Here is a 15,695-nt window from a genome sequence, read left to right as displayed (position 1 = left end):
GCCAATCATCAGTTATCCTACATGGCAGAGGAGGCAAGGAGGCAGGAGGAAGTGATCAGGTGCTGGGAGACAGCGGCGGCCAGGCACGGGTCCAAAGGGATCATGCCAACCGAGAAAATGCTCGGCTGCTTGCTTCGGCTTACCAATCAAAGCACAAGACGAAAATGCTTGGCTGCTTCCGCTTACCAATCAAAGCACACAAGGAAAATGCACGGCTGCTTCGGCGACGGCGTCCATGGATGTCGTATTCCTCTTTCCAGGTTCCGTTGTGGTTTTCCCACTTCTTCCGTCTTGCTACGTGAAAACTTGATATTCGGATCGAACGGTGAAGGTGTTTCGTGGTCGTGCCCTTCTTGAGGGCATCATCTTGGATTCCTCGGTCCCGCGTTGTTCGTCTCACATCTCCCCGGACGATACTTATTTTGGTGATGGGTCTCCGTCTACTGTAAGCGGGTCTTTTCTGCGCATCATTTGTGCGCTTGATAGTGGTTGGGGTTGTGTGTCAGTGCGCACCATCCTTGTATCTTGTCTTAGGTGTCTGTCTGAAGCGTGCGTTTGTATCGGATGCTTAGATGTAAATGATGGTTGCTTTATATATATAATATAAAGCGGGGAAATCCTTCTTTGTCAAACATAGAAGCCTAGTTGAAATTTGATACTACCGAGAGTAGAGAGTACAAAAGGTTAGCCGCCACTACTTTTCCAATCAGGCATGTGCGTTGCGTCTTTCGTGTCACTGATTAGTGCGCTAACCATAGAAAATAAGCGTTGTGCCTTGTGAGTCACCGATTAGTGCGCCAACTAGGAGAAAAAGCGTGTGTCTTACATGTAGAAAGAATTTGTTTCGTGCAACTGGGCGTGAGTAACGTGAGCCCATGAACGTGGTAATAAGAGACTTGTTAAGCTAAAAGGTTAACTAAACTAAAAATTAATGAGGCACCGATTAAGATACTACAAAGGGGGGGGGGGGGGGGGGGGGGGGAGTAGCTAACTAGCTTTAGTTGCCATCTGATGATGCGGCATGGTTAAATGTTTACTATACTTTTGGACTGGACCAACTTAGCAGCAGCGACCATCTTAGCTTAATTGGCAATTTCGGGATAAGAGAAACATGTCTTTAGCTAGTATGCAACTAGAGCAACTTGACCCAAGGTTAATTGATTAATTATGGCTGGCCGATGTAACTATGCTTCCTAGCTAGCTATAAGGCTGAGAGTGGGTAGCATCATTCGGCCTACACCTGCTTTCGCATCCACGGACAAAACCACTGAGCGAGCGACCATCTGAGCTAGCACTACGACCAACCATGGAGGCGGCTCTGGTGAGTGCAGCGACGGGGGCCTTGAAACCCGTCCTGGAGAAGCTGGGCGCTCTGGTGGGCGATAAGTACAAGCGGTTCAAGGGTGTGCGTGGCGAGATCAAATCGCTCACTCATGAACTAGCCACGATGGATGCATTTCTTCTGAAGATGTCGGAGGAGGAGGATCCTGGCGCTCAGGATAAGGCGTGGATGAATGAGGTGCGGGAGCTCTCCTATGATATGGAGGACTCCATCAACGACTTCATGCAGAGTGTTGACGCCGAAGATACAAAGCCAGATGGCTTCTTGAAGAAGATGGAGAACTTGTTGGGGAAGATAAAGGCTCGACGCCGGATCGGCAACGAGATACAAGATCTGAAGAAGCAAATTATTGAGGTGGCTGAGAGGAATGAAAGGTACAAGGCCCGTGAGGCCTTCTCCAAGAACAAAAATGCAACCATTGACCCTAGAGCTCTTGCCATCTTTCAGCATGCCTCCGAGCTTGTCGGAATTGATGAACCCAAGTCTGAGATAATCAAGCTGTTAACTAAAGGTCCGTCGACACAACAGAAAATGAAGTTGGTTTCCATCGTGGGATCTGGAGGAATGGGGAAGACAACTCTTGCAAACCAAGTGTATCAAGATCTCAGAGAAAAATTTAAATATCAGGCCTTCTTATCCGTGTCAAGGAATCCAGACATCATGAATATCCTACGGACTATTCTTAGTGCAGTTAGTGGCCAACTTTACGCCAACACCGAAGCAGGGAGTATACAACAGCTCATTATCAAGATCACTGGTTTCCTACTGGACAAAAGGTACCATTTTTATTTAAACTTCTCGTCCTCAAGTATATAGTTAATAAAAGTTCAAAAAAAGAGTAATAGCTAATAAATTTATTAAGATATTTCACATCAAAATCATCTTATATTTTTGTGTAATAAAAATAGTTATGTGTAGTCTTATGTCCATTATTTTTCTTATCAGTTGGTACAAAAAGTAATGGTCAAATGTTTCTAGTCATGTTCATGTTGATGCCAAGTAAATAAAAATAAAGAGAGTATCAAAACCATATATCTTACAAACGTCCGTACAGTGATTTCTATTTTTTTTACATTGGCATTATAGCATCTTTGAGATAAAGCTACTCCCATCATTGAGAATATGACATAGCCTTAGAGCAACTATAATAGAGGGTTTATAGTCGAAAATGTGAATAGAGCTTGGCCTCCGTGAAGGCCAAATTTGAAATGATCAAAATTCATATATGTGCATTTCAAAAAAATGAAAAAAATACAGATATACTTAGAGATATAATGTACAATCGTGTAAATCTTTAGGACGAAATACATTAAATTGAGTGCTACAAAAAAATATGCGCCTTTCTTAGAGTATGTGCAGCCGGATATGTCAAAATATGGCCCCTCAAACGCCCGCGAACGCGCCCGGGCACGTCCACGGGAAGTGACCGGGCACGCCTCAAATTTTACAAGTTGTATCCGGACATCTCATACTAGATTCTTAAATCCATACAAAGACATGCAAACGAATTAAACCTATGTACTATGTTGATCACCTAGCTATTGCTCGTCAGAGATGTCTATGATCTCCGTGCCCGGCTACGGCAGCATGGGCGGCAGTTGTAGCTCCGGCTCCTCCGGTGACTCCGGGTGCTCCGCTCCGGCCTCCTCCGCCTCTATCTTCGCGTCGAGTTCGGCGAAGAGCGCATGGGACGCCGCCTGCTCCTGCCGGAGGAATGCCCTGTTGGCCTCCACGTAGGCCTCATCCTGGAGGGAGGTGGATGGACTAGGGTTGCGGGACGCCGGTCGGGTTAAATAGGCAGCTTTGGTCTCGGGCGGCGAGCCGGAGGGGCGCCACACGGCGTTCACACTGTGGCGACGGAGGAGGTGGCCATCGTACCGCCGGGTTTCCAGGTGAGTCCACATGGGACCCCTTCGTCAGTCCAACATGGCGGGCGTGCCCGGGCGCCCCCATATCCGGCCCATATTTGGGCCGGATATGAGGGGTGCTGGTCAACCCGGCGTTTGAGGCCCTTTTGAGGAGCTCTTCTTGGTCAAATTTTTGCGACCGGGTGACCTGCCCGGTCGTATGAGGCGGGTTTGAGGCCCCGACTGTAGATCCACTTAGTACATGCATTATTATCTACAAAGTCCATGATTTTCTTTTGCACAAGTCGCATCTTAAGGTATTTCATTCTGAAAGTTTACACACATACACATCACATCTTTGTATACTTATACATATTTTTTCAGTTGTGTTTAATTAGAGAAGTTCGAGAATTTTTTTTAATTCGGGCTCCATGGAGGCCGAGCTCCAAAATACCCTACTCAGTTATAATCTGCTTACATATTACTGTTGTCTATATGGAAGAGAGAAACAATGAAAAATGAGGAGAATGGGCTCTCCTGCGAGTGCCTACCTCTACATTTGCTCCAAGGCAAATATAATATCTAACAGCCAATCTCATCACGAAAGTGTGCTTCTGGTGAACAGTAGAATTGAAAGAAAAATAAAATAAATTCCAAACATTCTAAGCTTTTTTTGTTGTAACCTTTGACAACAGTTTTCTATGCTTGAAAGTTTTCATCACAAAATGACATTCGTAGAAGTCATGAAAAAAATCAGTACTCGAAGATGCTTTCAAAAATAGCATCTTTTGAGTACCTTTTTTTTGCCACGACTTTCAGGAATGTTCGTTCATGATAAATTTTTGCAAGCACATAGAACATTTGTCGAAGGTTACCACAAAATTGTTTTGGAAATTTTTGAATTATTTTACTATTTTTCCTGATTTTACTGTTCACATGAGCGTTTGAGCTCAGGTGCAAATACTCCACATCCATCTCATCATACGTACCATGAGCAAGGATAACACTAGAGCCGATTTGCTCGCTATATCTCATTAACATGTTAACTATGGTTAGTCTCATAGTCCACCTAGATAATAGTTACCTATAAAAATATACTACTTCATTAATACCTAGCCTATCTCAATCTAAAAGTTTCTTAGAGCCTGTGCTACATCTGCCTATAATTTTACAGTCCGCTTCTCTTCTTTCTCCTCCAACTTGGCACAAATATGATGTGCCAACTCCTGTAGCCTGATTACATCATTTTATCATACTTGCACTAATAGCCATGCTACGGAGTGGATCAAGTAGCAAACATCAGCCCATTCTAACACTAACACCACTCACACATTTTGTCATGTGGGAAAAGTTCATTTGCTGCCTATATTAATTATCCGCTTGGATCGCTTCTCTTTGTAAGTCTTATGAACTTCTGTGATATCGTCAACCATTTGTTGGAGTACTTTATCTCATGAGCAGTTTTGGGCGGGTCATTCCATGTACGTCACCTGCTTTCTCTTCCACCTCTCCTTCTGTGCTCCCTTCAATCTTCAGACGTACCAGATCGTCCATGCATCCCTATGGACATGTCACATGTTATCCTTCCTCGTCTCTCTCGTTCCTTCCACCAAACAGTGCAACGCTTGTTTACGGCGACCAATCGGGATATCTTTAACCGGTTTGGATGGCGGTCATGTAATAGGATAGGCAATTAGCTTACCTACCTTTTTTAGCCAGCCGGTTGTGGCGTCTTTTCCTGGCTAGTTTGCGTATCTAGCCTTTTACGCTCTGTGTGAGCTGCTTTTTCTTTCTTTCAGTTTGAGACTTTGGAACTTTGTTGGCACAATTTGTTTCTCGGTTAATAAGATGGCCATATGCATCACTCTTGATGCAGAGGCCGGGGAGCCCCCCTTTTCGAAAAAAAAGTTGTGATGAGATACCGAACGCCTCGGCCGCTGTCTCAAGCGGTCGTGTGCATCACCTACAACGTACGTAGTCTCTTAAACAGAACAAAAAAAGTTTGGAGTTAAGTGGTCCCATTAATCGTTTAGAGGGAATGTAAGGAAAACATAGTTTAGTAGAAATGAATATTTTCATATAGTAATATGTACTAGCTTCTCTCAATTTTAAATACCAGGTTGTTTGGATCCACCGCGGCGCGTGTGCTGGAGCCCTAGCTCCGCATCCGCAGCCAGCGCTCTCCTTCTCCTCCGTCCCCTCCTGCTCCTCGGCACTGTTGGAAGGCGTTCCGTGCATCACGGACGACCATGGGGCCTCATCTTCCCTCACCTAGTTGAGGTTTCAGCGGCGCAGCCAGCCACTCATTGGCGTGTGGAGTTCGGCGGGGCTACCGGCGGCGGGGACGCCCGAATCTGATGGCTGTTGGGCTGGGTGGCGGTGGTGCCACCCCACGGCGTTGGTGGCGGGGGTTCGGTCGTCGTCGCCCCGATATGGATCTTGCCATGCTGCTAATGGCTCTGTTGGCGTTGTCGGTGCTGGTCCGCACATGGAGCGCTCGATCTGGTGGTGGCAGCCACTGCGAAGAGGGCACCTCCTTCCCGGCGGCAGAGGGTGGTGCCGATGTTGATGGGTGTCGTCCTTGGCTGCTCGAGCATGCAATGAGATGGTGACGAGCATGGATATCAGATCTAGGCTGCCTTATGAGCCCATAGTTCTGGTTTGATGCCGATGACCCTGGGATGACCCTCCCCTTATTCTTCGTCCTTTCCTGCCGGCCGACGACCTCCATGTTCCCGGATCAGGTGGCTGGTCAGGACGCTGGGATTGTGGGCTCTGGATTGGGTGAAACCCTTTACCCACGGCGACGGTCACGATGCTGGTGACGATCCGAGGGCGACTCTTCTTCATGTAGGCGGCATCGATATCTATCTCGGGCCATCCTTCTCCTGGTCCCAGGTGAGAACCCAAAAACCCTAAGATTGGGCGGCCATGATGTTATGGCAACTTTTATCTTCTTGAAGGCGCCGCATTGGGATGGCCGGTGGAGTGGTGGTCGAGGCTTCGACACAGTCTGCCGGTGTTGCACCACTGGTGTTCCTGCTCGGCATCTTGCGGTGGGCTTCATGGTGCTTGCATGAGGTGGTGATAATGTATGGGGTGTGGTCTACGAGGTGAGGTCGCAGTGCCTGTCATCCTCTCCTGGCAATAGTTTGGTCTTGTCTATGCGCTCTCGGGGGTGAGTTGTTCTACCTACCGATAGGGTGGCGCCCTACGATCCAGGACGAGAGGGTAGGGGGGCTTCTTCGGAGGTAGAGATGGATGGTGGGACTATAGTGTTGGCCTCATGGGAGTTGTGTGTGGTCTTCCTTCGGAGGCGGACTGCTCCCTTGTTGTGCTTGCACCGATGGCATGACCTGTAGTTGCTGTAGGCTCCAATGTTCTAGCTTGTTCTCGATCCATTCAAAGCCTGTTAGCTGTTCTTTAGCATCTTGTATCCTTGTAACTTTCTTTTTTAATTTACTTTTACTTTTAATTTGTCAGATGTTTCTATGGTTGAAATGGATGGTTGATGCTTTGTATATAAAGTGGGCAAAAGCCTTTTTCAGACACTTCTATCAGCTTTGTTACTTAGGAGTATATTTTTATGTTGCCACTGTGAACATCTTTTTAATATTATGTATTTGTCTATCTTGTTTGACATTCGTTAAATCATTACCACACTGATATCAACCATGTACCCTTGTGCAGATATTTGGTTGTTCTTGACGATATATGGGATGTGGTTACATGGCATACTATTAAGAATGCATTTCCTGCTACAAGTTCTGGCAGTATCATAATCACCACTACTCGTATAAATGATGTTGCTGAATCATGTCGTTCAACACCATTTAGTGGAGATATTTATTGCATAAGGCCTCTTGATATGGTGCACTCTAGGCAGTTATTTTACACAAGACTATTCATCTCTGAAGAAAATTGCCCCGCATATCTTAAAAAAGTTTCTGAGAATATTTTGAAAAAATGTGATGGGTTGCCATTGGCAATCATTGCTATATCTGGTTTGTTGGCTAATACTGAAAGGACAGAGGGTCCATGGAAACAAGTTGAAGATTCAATTGGTCGAGCACTTCAAAGAAATCCCATTGTTGAAGAAATGATGAAGATATTGTCACTTAGTTACTTTGAGCTGCCTGCTCATCTAAAATCTTGTCTTTTATGTTTGAGTATATTCCCCGAAGATTCTGTTATCAACAAGAAAGTTTTGATAAATAGGTGGATTGCTGAAAGATTAATTCATACAGAAGCAGGATATAGTAGAACATATGAGCTTGGTGAAAGGTGTTTTAATGAGCTCATCAATAGGAGTTTGATCCAACCTGGGGAGACAGACATCTTTGATAGGGTCAAGAGTTGTCGACTTCATGACACAATTCTTGATTTCATCATATCCAAATCCATCGAAGAAAACTTTGTTACATTGGTAGGCGTTCCTAGTTTAACTGTTGGGTCAAAATGCAAAGTTCGTCGGCTCTCCCTGCAAGTCGGCAAACAAAAAGAACTAATAGTGCCAAGAGGCTTGGTGTTGTCTCATGCCCGATCACTTGATGTGTTTGGGGTATCAATGAAAATCCCTTCCATGGATGAGTTCAGGCATTTGCGTTTTCTGGACCTTGAACATTGCAGACAACTGGAAAACCATCATCTTGAAAATATAGAGATATTGTTTCAGCTGAGGTACTTGAGCCTCCTTGAAGCGAATAAAGTTAGTAAGCTCCCAGAACAAATCGGACATCTATGGTGCTTAGAAATACTGGAGTTAAGAGGCACCTCTGTTTGTGAGTTGCCAGCATCTATTGTCAATCTCAAGAGACTGGTGCACCTATTAGTAAACCAGAATGTTACACTTCCTTGTGGAATTTCCAAGCTGCAAGCACTGGAGAAATTGAAGCTTGTGAGTGTCTATAGCCAGTCATTTAACTTCCTGCAAGAATTTGAGCAGCTGCAGAGTCTAAAGGTATTGACCCTTGATTTTGAGGATTATAGTTCTGCTGGCCGAGTGAACGCTGAAAATGAGTCTAAGAAAACTATTATTGTCGCTTCCCTTAAAAACCTAGGGAACCTTCTCTCTCTAACTATTTGGGATGGCCCCGAATTAGTAGGGGAATCTCTGTGCCCTATACCACTTAGCCTTCGGAAGCTTGCGGTTTGGCGTTAAAGTTTTCCACATGTTCCAAAGTGGGTGGCCTCTCTTGTCAACCTCCAGGACTTATGCCTTGGATTGCTCGGAGTTGATCAGAAAGATTTATATATCCTTGGAGGCTTACCTGTGCTGCATTATCTTGTTTTGAAAATTGATGACAGCGAAATTAGAAATAGTGCTTTAACAGAAGAGCCTGAAGTTAAAAGGGTCATAGTCTGTGGTGAAGTTGGATTCCCGTGCTTGAGGAAATTTGTTTATGATAATCGGTATGCTTGGATGAATTTGACGTTTGCTGCTGGAGCCATGCCCAATGTAGATGACCTTTTGATAGCATTTGACCCAGAAGAAACTGAGTCTGTCGGTACTAGTGGTGATTTTGATCTCGGAATCGAAAATCTCCGCAGCCTTTTGAGAATAAGATGTGGACCACGGAGGCACGATAGCAGCAGAACTGAGGCTGCCATTCGGGAAGCAGCCAACAAACATTCCAACCACCCTAGTCTATCCTTTGATTGGTAGAGATATCTTCCATTGATGATATGTTGCCGTAATCAAGGTGCTAATTTTTCTCCTATAAAATACCAAGCAGTACTTCAATTCGCAAGATTTATGTAACTCTCTCATTCCCTCATACTTATATATGATCTGGTTGTCTGTCTTTTCAGCGCAAGGCACAGTCCCGAGTAAGCTGCAATCTTGTAAAGGTCGCCATGCACGATGGTCTCCTCAAAAACAAAAAGTAGGCTGCAATCCCCGAGGTTCATCACTGCATTTGTGAGATCGAATGATTCATCATTTTCTCCTCTTGCAGGTGCTTATTCAAACCTGTATGGCTGTATCTCTATTTTGGTTGTCGTGTATACTCCCAGCAGCATCCTCAGTCTTACCTATAGATAGTCGTAGCACATATGTGAGGTGGCTGCAGTTTTTTAATCTTATAATGCACGCTGTTTGGTTGATGGGCCTTGGTTTGGTGATACTAATGTGAGAAAGATGTATGACAGGCAGGTAACCGTGCTGTATGTGTACAGATTTGTTTGTTCGTGATTTAATTGCATGCATTTTCTGGAAGATTCTTTGGTACATGCTGAAGCTTTCCTTGTCGAAATGGAGTGTTAATTAGTTTGTCCTGTACAGTTCAGGATTGATACTTCATTTTTTGATCCTCCTTTACCCCTTCTTGGCTCATTGTTTTGTCTTCAGCAATTTCTTTGATCCTTCATTCTTTCTACGTACCACTGTTAAAATTTGATGGATTCACAGACGCGGTGCTGGCCAAGGGAAATTTGAAGGCGTGGGGGGAGAGCCAGAAGAGCAAGGCCGACAACAGGTTGCCCAAACTCAACTGAACTTTGCATAGCAGAACTCTCCTCTCTCCATGCAAGTTTCACCAGTCTTAAACTGGATTAATGATGTGTTTCAGGGCCGAGCAGAATAATATTTCATTGAAGAACTCCAAGAATCTAGACGGCCGTCGAGGAGAAGGTCCAAACACGAGAGGTCTCGACTCTAAATCTGAACCTTACCTTCCTGGCCGGCTCTTCAGTTAGTTGGCAAATTCAGATTCAGAGCAACACGCAAGGATATGCTCACGCTCACCTCTTCTGTGACAAATCACAAAAAGGCTCATGGTAAAACATGGAAATTGTACGCACACATGAGAACAGGTACGTGCAACTTGTGAAAAATACTCTCCGTTCCAAAATAGATGACCCAACTTTGTACTAAAGTTAGTATAAAGTTGAGTCATCTATTTTGGAATGGAGGGAGTACGTAACTATTTTTTTGTACTGATCTTCGTCTAAATTTTGCAGGAGAAACCGTAGAAGAAGATGCGGAACCTGGTGTCCTGGTTGTGACGATCCACATCAAGGAGGCAGGAGGACATGATCAGCCGCTGGGAGACAACGGCGGCCGCAGGGACCAATAAAATGCTCGGCTGCTTCGGCTTAGCAATCAAAGCACGCATAGATTACGTTCGACCTGAATAATCACGGTGAAGTTGACGATACCTTTCTGGAAGATGTCCTATTGCTTTATTCGTTTCCAACATTGGTTTGGTCATAAGCTTTGATCATGGATGTAGTATATCCCCGAAAGTGAACTCTGGTTTTCACGGCTATTTAGACATTTTCTAACCCTAATTGCCCCGTTTTGTTTGCAACTCCTCCCTTGTTAATGAGAAAGCAGAGGCGAAGATGGACTGAATTTTTTTTTTCAAGGATGCGTCAAGAGGTTGGTGCATCAGAAACATAGATAGGAAGTGCCAAGAATGGCAAACAAGTCTTTACAACTCCACAGCTTACAAAGCCAAAAAAATGATCCACATGCGGATCACTCGCCGCTATCCAACCTCACTACTCTACGTAGCAAAGAGCCGTGCTCACGGAGCAAACCCGCGGCCCTCCAGTCCTGCCCCTCCTCGTCAATCCTCCTAAGCACTACATCTGCCGAGGGGGAAGTACCATTGAACACTATGTCATTCCGGTGTCTCCAGATCGTCCATGCCACAAGGGTGACCACCGTCCAAATCTCTTTCCTTAGATGCTTCTGCGGAGTGAGGGCGGTCCACAATTGCACCAAGGTAGCATCTGCCGTAGGCATCCAAGAGGGCTTACCCCGCGTATTGGTAATACAGGACCAAACTTGCCTAGCAAACACACACCCCAACAGCAAGTGGTCAATGGTCTCCTGGGCTTGGTCACAAAAAGGACATGCGGAGGGGTGAGGCAAGTGACGTCTTTGGAGTCTATCTGTTGTCCAACATCTGTTCCGTGCCGCAAGCCATGCAAATACCTTGCAAGTGGCCGGCGCCCCGGATCTCCAAATCTGAGTAGCGCCGTTCGCCTCAATCCTACCCGCAAAACACGCCATGTAAGTGGATTTAGCCAAGAACTGCCCAGAGCTGTCCCAAGCCCAATGGATCCTATCCTTTGTCCCTGGCGTGAGATCCACATCCTGCATCCTGTCCACCAGAGCAATGAACTCGAGCAGAGCACGCGTAGTCATGTCCGGGGAAATATCTTGCCACCATCCTTCCACCATGGCCTGCCTGACCGTCTTCAGCCGCGCTGGCTTTCTCACAAAAGCATACAGGTTAGGCATTAGCTCCTCAATCCGGCCATCCAAGAGCCACCAATCAGTCCAGAAGCACGCTGATTCGCCGTTTCCAAGCACGCAACGTGTTGCCGCTCTGTAGATCCCCAAGGACTCGCACGATACTTGCATATTGAACTCGTTCCAAGGTCTGTGGGGGTCAGTTCTCTCGAGCCATGGCCATCTTGCCCGCAGCGTCGCGTTCAACAGTCTCGAATTGGGAATCCCCAGGCCGCCGAGCTCCTTGGGTGTGCAAACCTGATCCCAAGCCACCAGACAGTGGCCTCCCTGCACGTCTCGACGCCCCTACCACAGAAATCCACGGCAGATCTTGTTGGCTGCTGTAATAGTCTTGACAGGCAGATCGATCGCCATCATGGCATGAATAGGCATGGAGGCAAGCATAGTACGAAGGAGCTCCAGCCTGCCCGCGCGGAAGAGAAGCCTGGCCTGATACGCCAACTGAGACCAATTACTGGACGCGAGCTGTGCAGCCATGCTAAGATAGAACGATCCATCTCTCATACTCCCACATCTGAAATCAAATCAAAAGGACGTGCGGTAGCATCTGAACGACGGTCGACCGGTCGGCTCAATGTACACCGCAAGCACGCTGAGTGCATGGACTACTTGTGTTTCAGCTCCGGTATGCCGATCGTTGTAACACTATAGTAGTGGGATAGACAAAAAGACAGGGCGCAAGAGAAGTCCAAACTGTGTGTGATCTTCAACTCAAGCATGTCGGGTGTATCACTGTTGCCATTGTCCCGAATGAATGCCGGTGGCCACACACACACGCACGAACTGTTCGGTCAGTGGAGAAAACAGAGCAAGTGGTTCATTCCCAACATAGGAGCACACACAGGTTTACCGAAAAAGGATTTCCACCCGCTTTGTATTCCAAAGCAAACCACCAAATACACAACGCAATGCTGGGGCGAGCAGCACAACAAGCCCAAAGAAAAAGAAGAAGAGAAAATGCCAACAACGGCAGCTCGACAAAGCGCGGATGACCCGCGACCGCTGCGCCCTCCGGAAACAAACCCCCACAGCCCGAGGCTCCGAACTACCGCGAACTAAGCAGCACCTCCAAGAAGGGATGCGACGCTGATGACGTTGCTGCCCGGACAAGTCCTAGGGTTTCCCCCAGTACGCGGAGGGAGGAGGGGGATAGCTACTCCCGACGCCCTCCAAGAAGGGATAGTGGCACCCGCCGGTGTCACCGCATCAGAGCCGGACGAACCGGCAAGGATTTCTCCCGCACGCCAAACCCCACCAGCCAATCGGAGCCGACCAACCAAACCACCGCCCAACAATGCGCCACCACGGTTGCGCCGCCACCAACACCGTCTCGCCGCGAACACCACCACGAGGCCAAGAAGAGCGGAGAGAAGATCTGAGCGACGGGAGCAGCAGCATCAAGGCCGAGCGGGAGGGAACCACCTCCACCGCCGTCGTGCGGGAGGCCCGCGCCTCCGGCACCGTCGCGGTAGCCGTCCGGACACAGCAGCGGGGCATACCAGGCCACCCCTGGCCCGGTCAGACCCGAAACAGGCCCGCTAAGCCCCGCCGGCCACGCAGCAGCAAGCTGGTGTCAATGCCGCCAGCCCCCGCCGATCATCGCCGCTCGCCACCGCCTCCTGAAGGCCACGCCGACGCCACGCCTGTCGCCTGCCCGCCCGACCCAGATGGAGCCCGAAGGGCCCAGATCTGGGCCGGGCGAGCGCCGCCCAGAGCTCGCCCCCGCGGGGGACCGCCGCCGCCTGAAGACACCGCCCGGAGCCGCTCCGTCCCGCGCCGGAGAAACCCTAGACGGGGAAGGGCTGGGGGCCGCCGCCACCAACGTCGCCCGGGCCAGGCCCGAGGCGGGCGCCGGCGACGGCGGCGGGGAGGAGGAGGAGGGAGGGGGGACGCGCGCGGAGACGGAGGGAAGGGAGAGAGCGAACCTCCCTTCCGAGAGAAGACACAGGTTTCAAGTAACCAATGCCTTCTTTTTTTGTGACACACACATTTGCTGAATCCTGGCAAAAGCAACGACGGCTACAGCAAGTTGCAGCATGTTCGCACTTGCTCCATCATGTGAATTTACACTAGGATGTCACAGGCATAATTCAACCATGCATCAACACATGAACATGGTAACAAATGTACACTTTTACATAATGACGAGATTAACTTCCGACAAAGACTAAATATATTTTAAGCTTCTATTATCCAAAAAAAAATACACATTTATTCTCAACTTGGCTATGAACTAAAATTCAGTTAAGAGGTTAACAGACAACCAGATCAGTGCCAGTGCATCCGAAACAGCCACCCATTCAAGTCTCCTTTGCATGTGCACACGCAAAGAAAGACCGCTCAAGGATGAAAGGAATCAATAGAAAATTATGATGCCGGAAAAGATTCCTATACGATGCAATCCTATGAATCAAGCGACCGATGTAGAAAAAACTCCTAAGAATTCAAATCCTATGAAAAATTCCTTGAATAAAAAAAGCTTTTAAGAGCATCTACAGCCGGACTTGGCAAATCCTACCACGGGCGCGTCCGCGGGCACTGAACGGGCACTCCTCAAAAAATGCAATTCACATCCGGACACCTCAATTACCACATCTCAAATCCATACAAACTCATGCAACTACGTCACGCACACGCATCGTCCGGCTACTCCATCACACTACACTAAACATGCCATCAGACTACCAAAATTTGGCATGTTTGGCTATGGTGGAGTTCACCCATGGCTGCCTTTGCCCTACCCGGCGCCTTTGTAGTCCTTCTCGCGGAAGTACCGGTTGAAGACGCGGTACGGATCGACCCGGATCTGCTCGTCGCCAGAGCTGTCCTCCTTCTCCTCCTTCGGTGGCAGTCCGGCCATGGCACGGACCGCTCGATTCTGCTCTTGGTCGAGGGCGCGTGTATTCCTCCGCTGCCGTTTCTTCACAATGCGGGCGCGGATGCCTTCCACCTCTGCGGCTGCCCGCGCCGCCACCGCCATTTCTGACACGATACGGGCCTCGGCGGCCCTTAACCCCTCCTTCCCACGGCAGGGAGCCTGTTCCCGGTGGGACTCATAGTCTGCCCGAACAGTGATGGGAAAGGAGAGGTGTTCCAGCCGCCGGGACCGCGAGGATCCAGCACCAGAGGACCCGAGCACCCGGTGAGCCGACGCTATGGCGTCGCGGCGGACGTATCCGTCCGTCGGTCGGGCGCTGTCCTCTCGGGAGCGGCGGAGTGCAATAGGGACTGCCATTGCCTCCTCCAACCCACACGGGATGACACCCCAGTCGACGGGTCCGGACTGGTCGGAGTCCGGTCCGTTGTCTGCCACGGCAGAGAAGGCCGGAATCTGCCGGAGGTGAGCTCAGGTGGCGGAGGGAGTGAAGTGAAGTGGCTAGGGTTTTCTCCGGCGAGCAGATGGGGACGGATATAAGTGGGGTCGGGTGGGCCAGCATGGGTCGTGTCCGACATGGCGGGCGTGCCCGGGCGCCCCATATCCGCCACATATTTGGGCTGGATATGGGTGGGTCAAAAATTCGTGACCGATCAGTGACCGGGTGGCCCGCCCGGACGTATGAGGCGGGTTTGTGAGGTACGGCTATAGATGTTCTAATGTCTTACCGTGTGACTCACAAATTGGTGTAGCAACATTGGCGCCGCGTAGCAAATCTTGTGTTTCATGCTTGCACCAAGTATATTGGCATTGACTATGACTTTGTGAGAGAAGGAGTTGCTAAGAACCTTCTAGACATTTTGTTCATTCCTTCTAAGGTCGTGTTAAAAATGGCTTCACGAAAGCAAGGTCATACGAATATAAAAAGGGTTCAAGCACAATCGCAAATCAAGCGAGTTGTAACTGAAAGAGGTTATTATGACATGCTAAAACAAAGCTAGCAAAGACTAGGTGGGTGGCAGATGCAATTTTGGATTGGTTGAGAGAAACACCAACACTTGGTCCAACAGCTCTCCATGTGAAGCTATTTGAGAAGTACAAGATTGATATACCTTACATGAGGATTTTCTATGCTATGGAAATGACTCTTGACATGATTAATGGTCCTTGGAAAGGGAGCTTTCAGTTGCTCTACACATTTAAATCTGAAGTGGAAGCTGCTAGTCCAGGGAGTGTTGTAGAGATTGACAAGCATACAGTTACATACAAAATAAAAGGAAAGTCATTTTAGAAGGAGTGCTTCAGGAGGGCTTTTGTTTGTTTCAAGGCTTGTTGGCAGGGATTTCTTGATGGTTGTAGGCCCTATTG

At 48.1% G+C, this 15,695-nt stretch overlaps 1 pseudogene; it reads left to right on the top strand.

The window, feature by feature from the left end:
- The first annotated feature begins 1,306 nt into the window (after positions 1-1,306).
- On the top strand, positions 1,307-9,986 carry LOC123135156 (disease resistance protein RGA5-like; annotated as a pseudogene).
- Positions 9,987-15,695: the final 5,709 nt, after the last annotated feature.

The sequence above is a fragment of the Triticum aestivum genome, chromosome 6B, assembly GCF_018294505.1.
Source record: "Triticum aestivum cultivar Chinese Spring chromosome 6B, IWGSC CS RefSeq v2.1, whole genome shotgun sequence".
NCBI classification, from domain to species: Eukaryota; Viridiplantae; Streptophyta; class Magnoliopsida; order Poales; family Poaceae; genus Triticum; species Triticum aestivum.
Note: the sequence above shows the minus strand (reverse complement) of the source record. Positions and strands in the feature narration are given on the sequence as shown.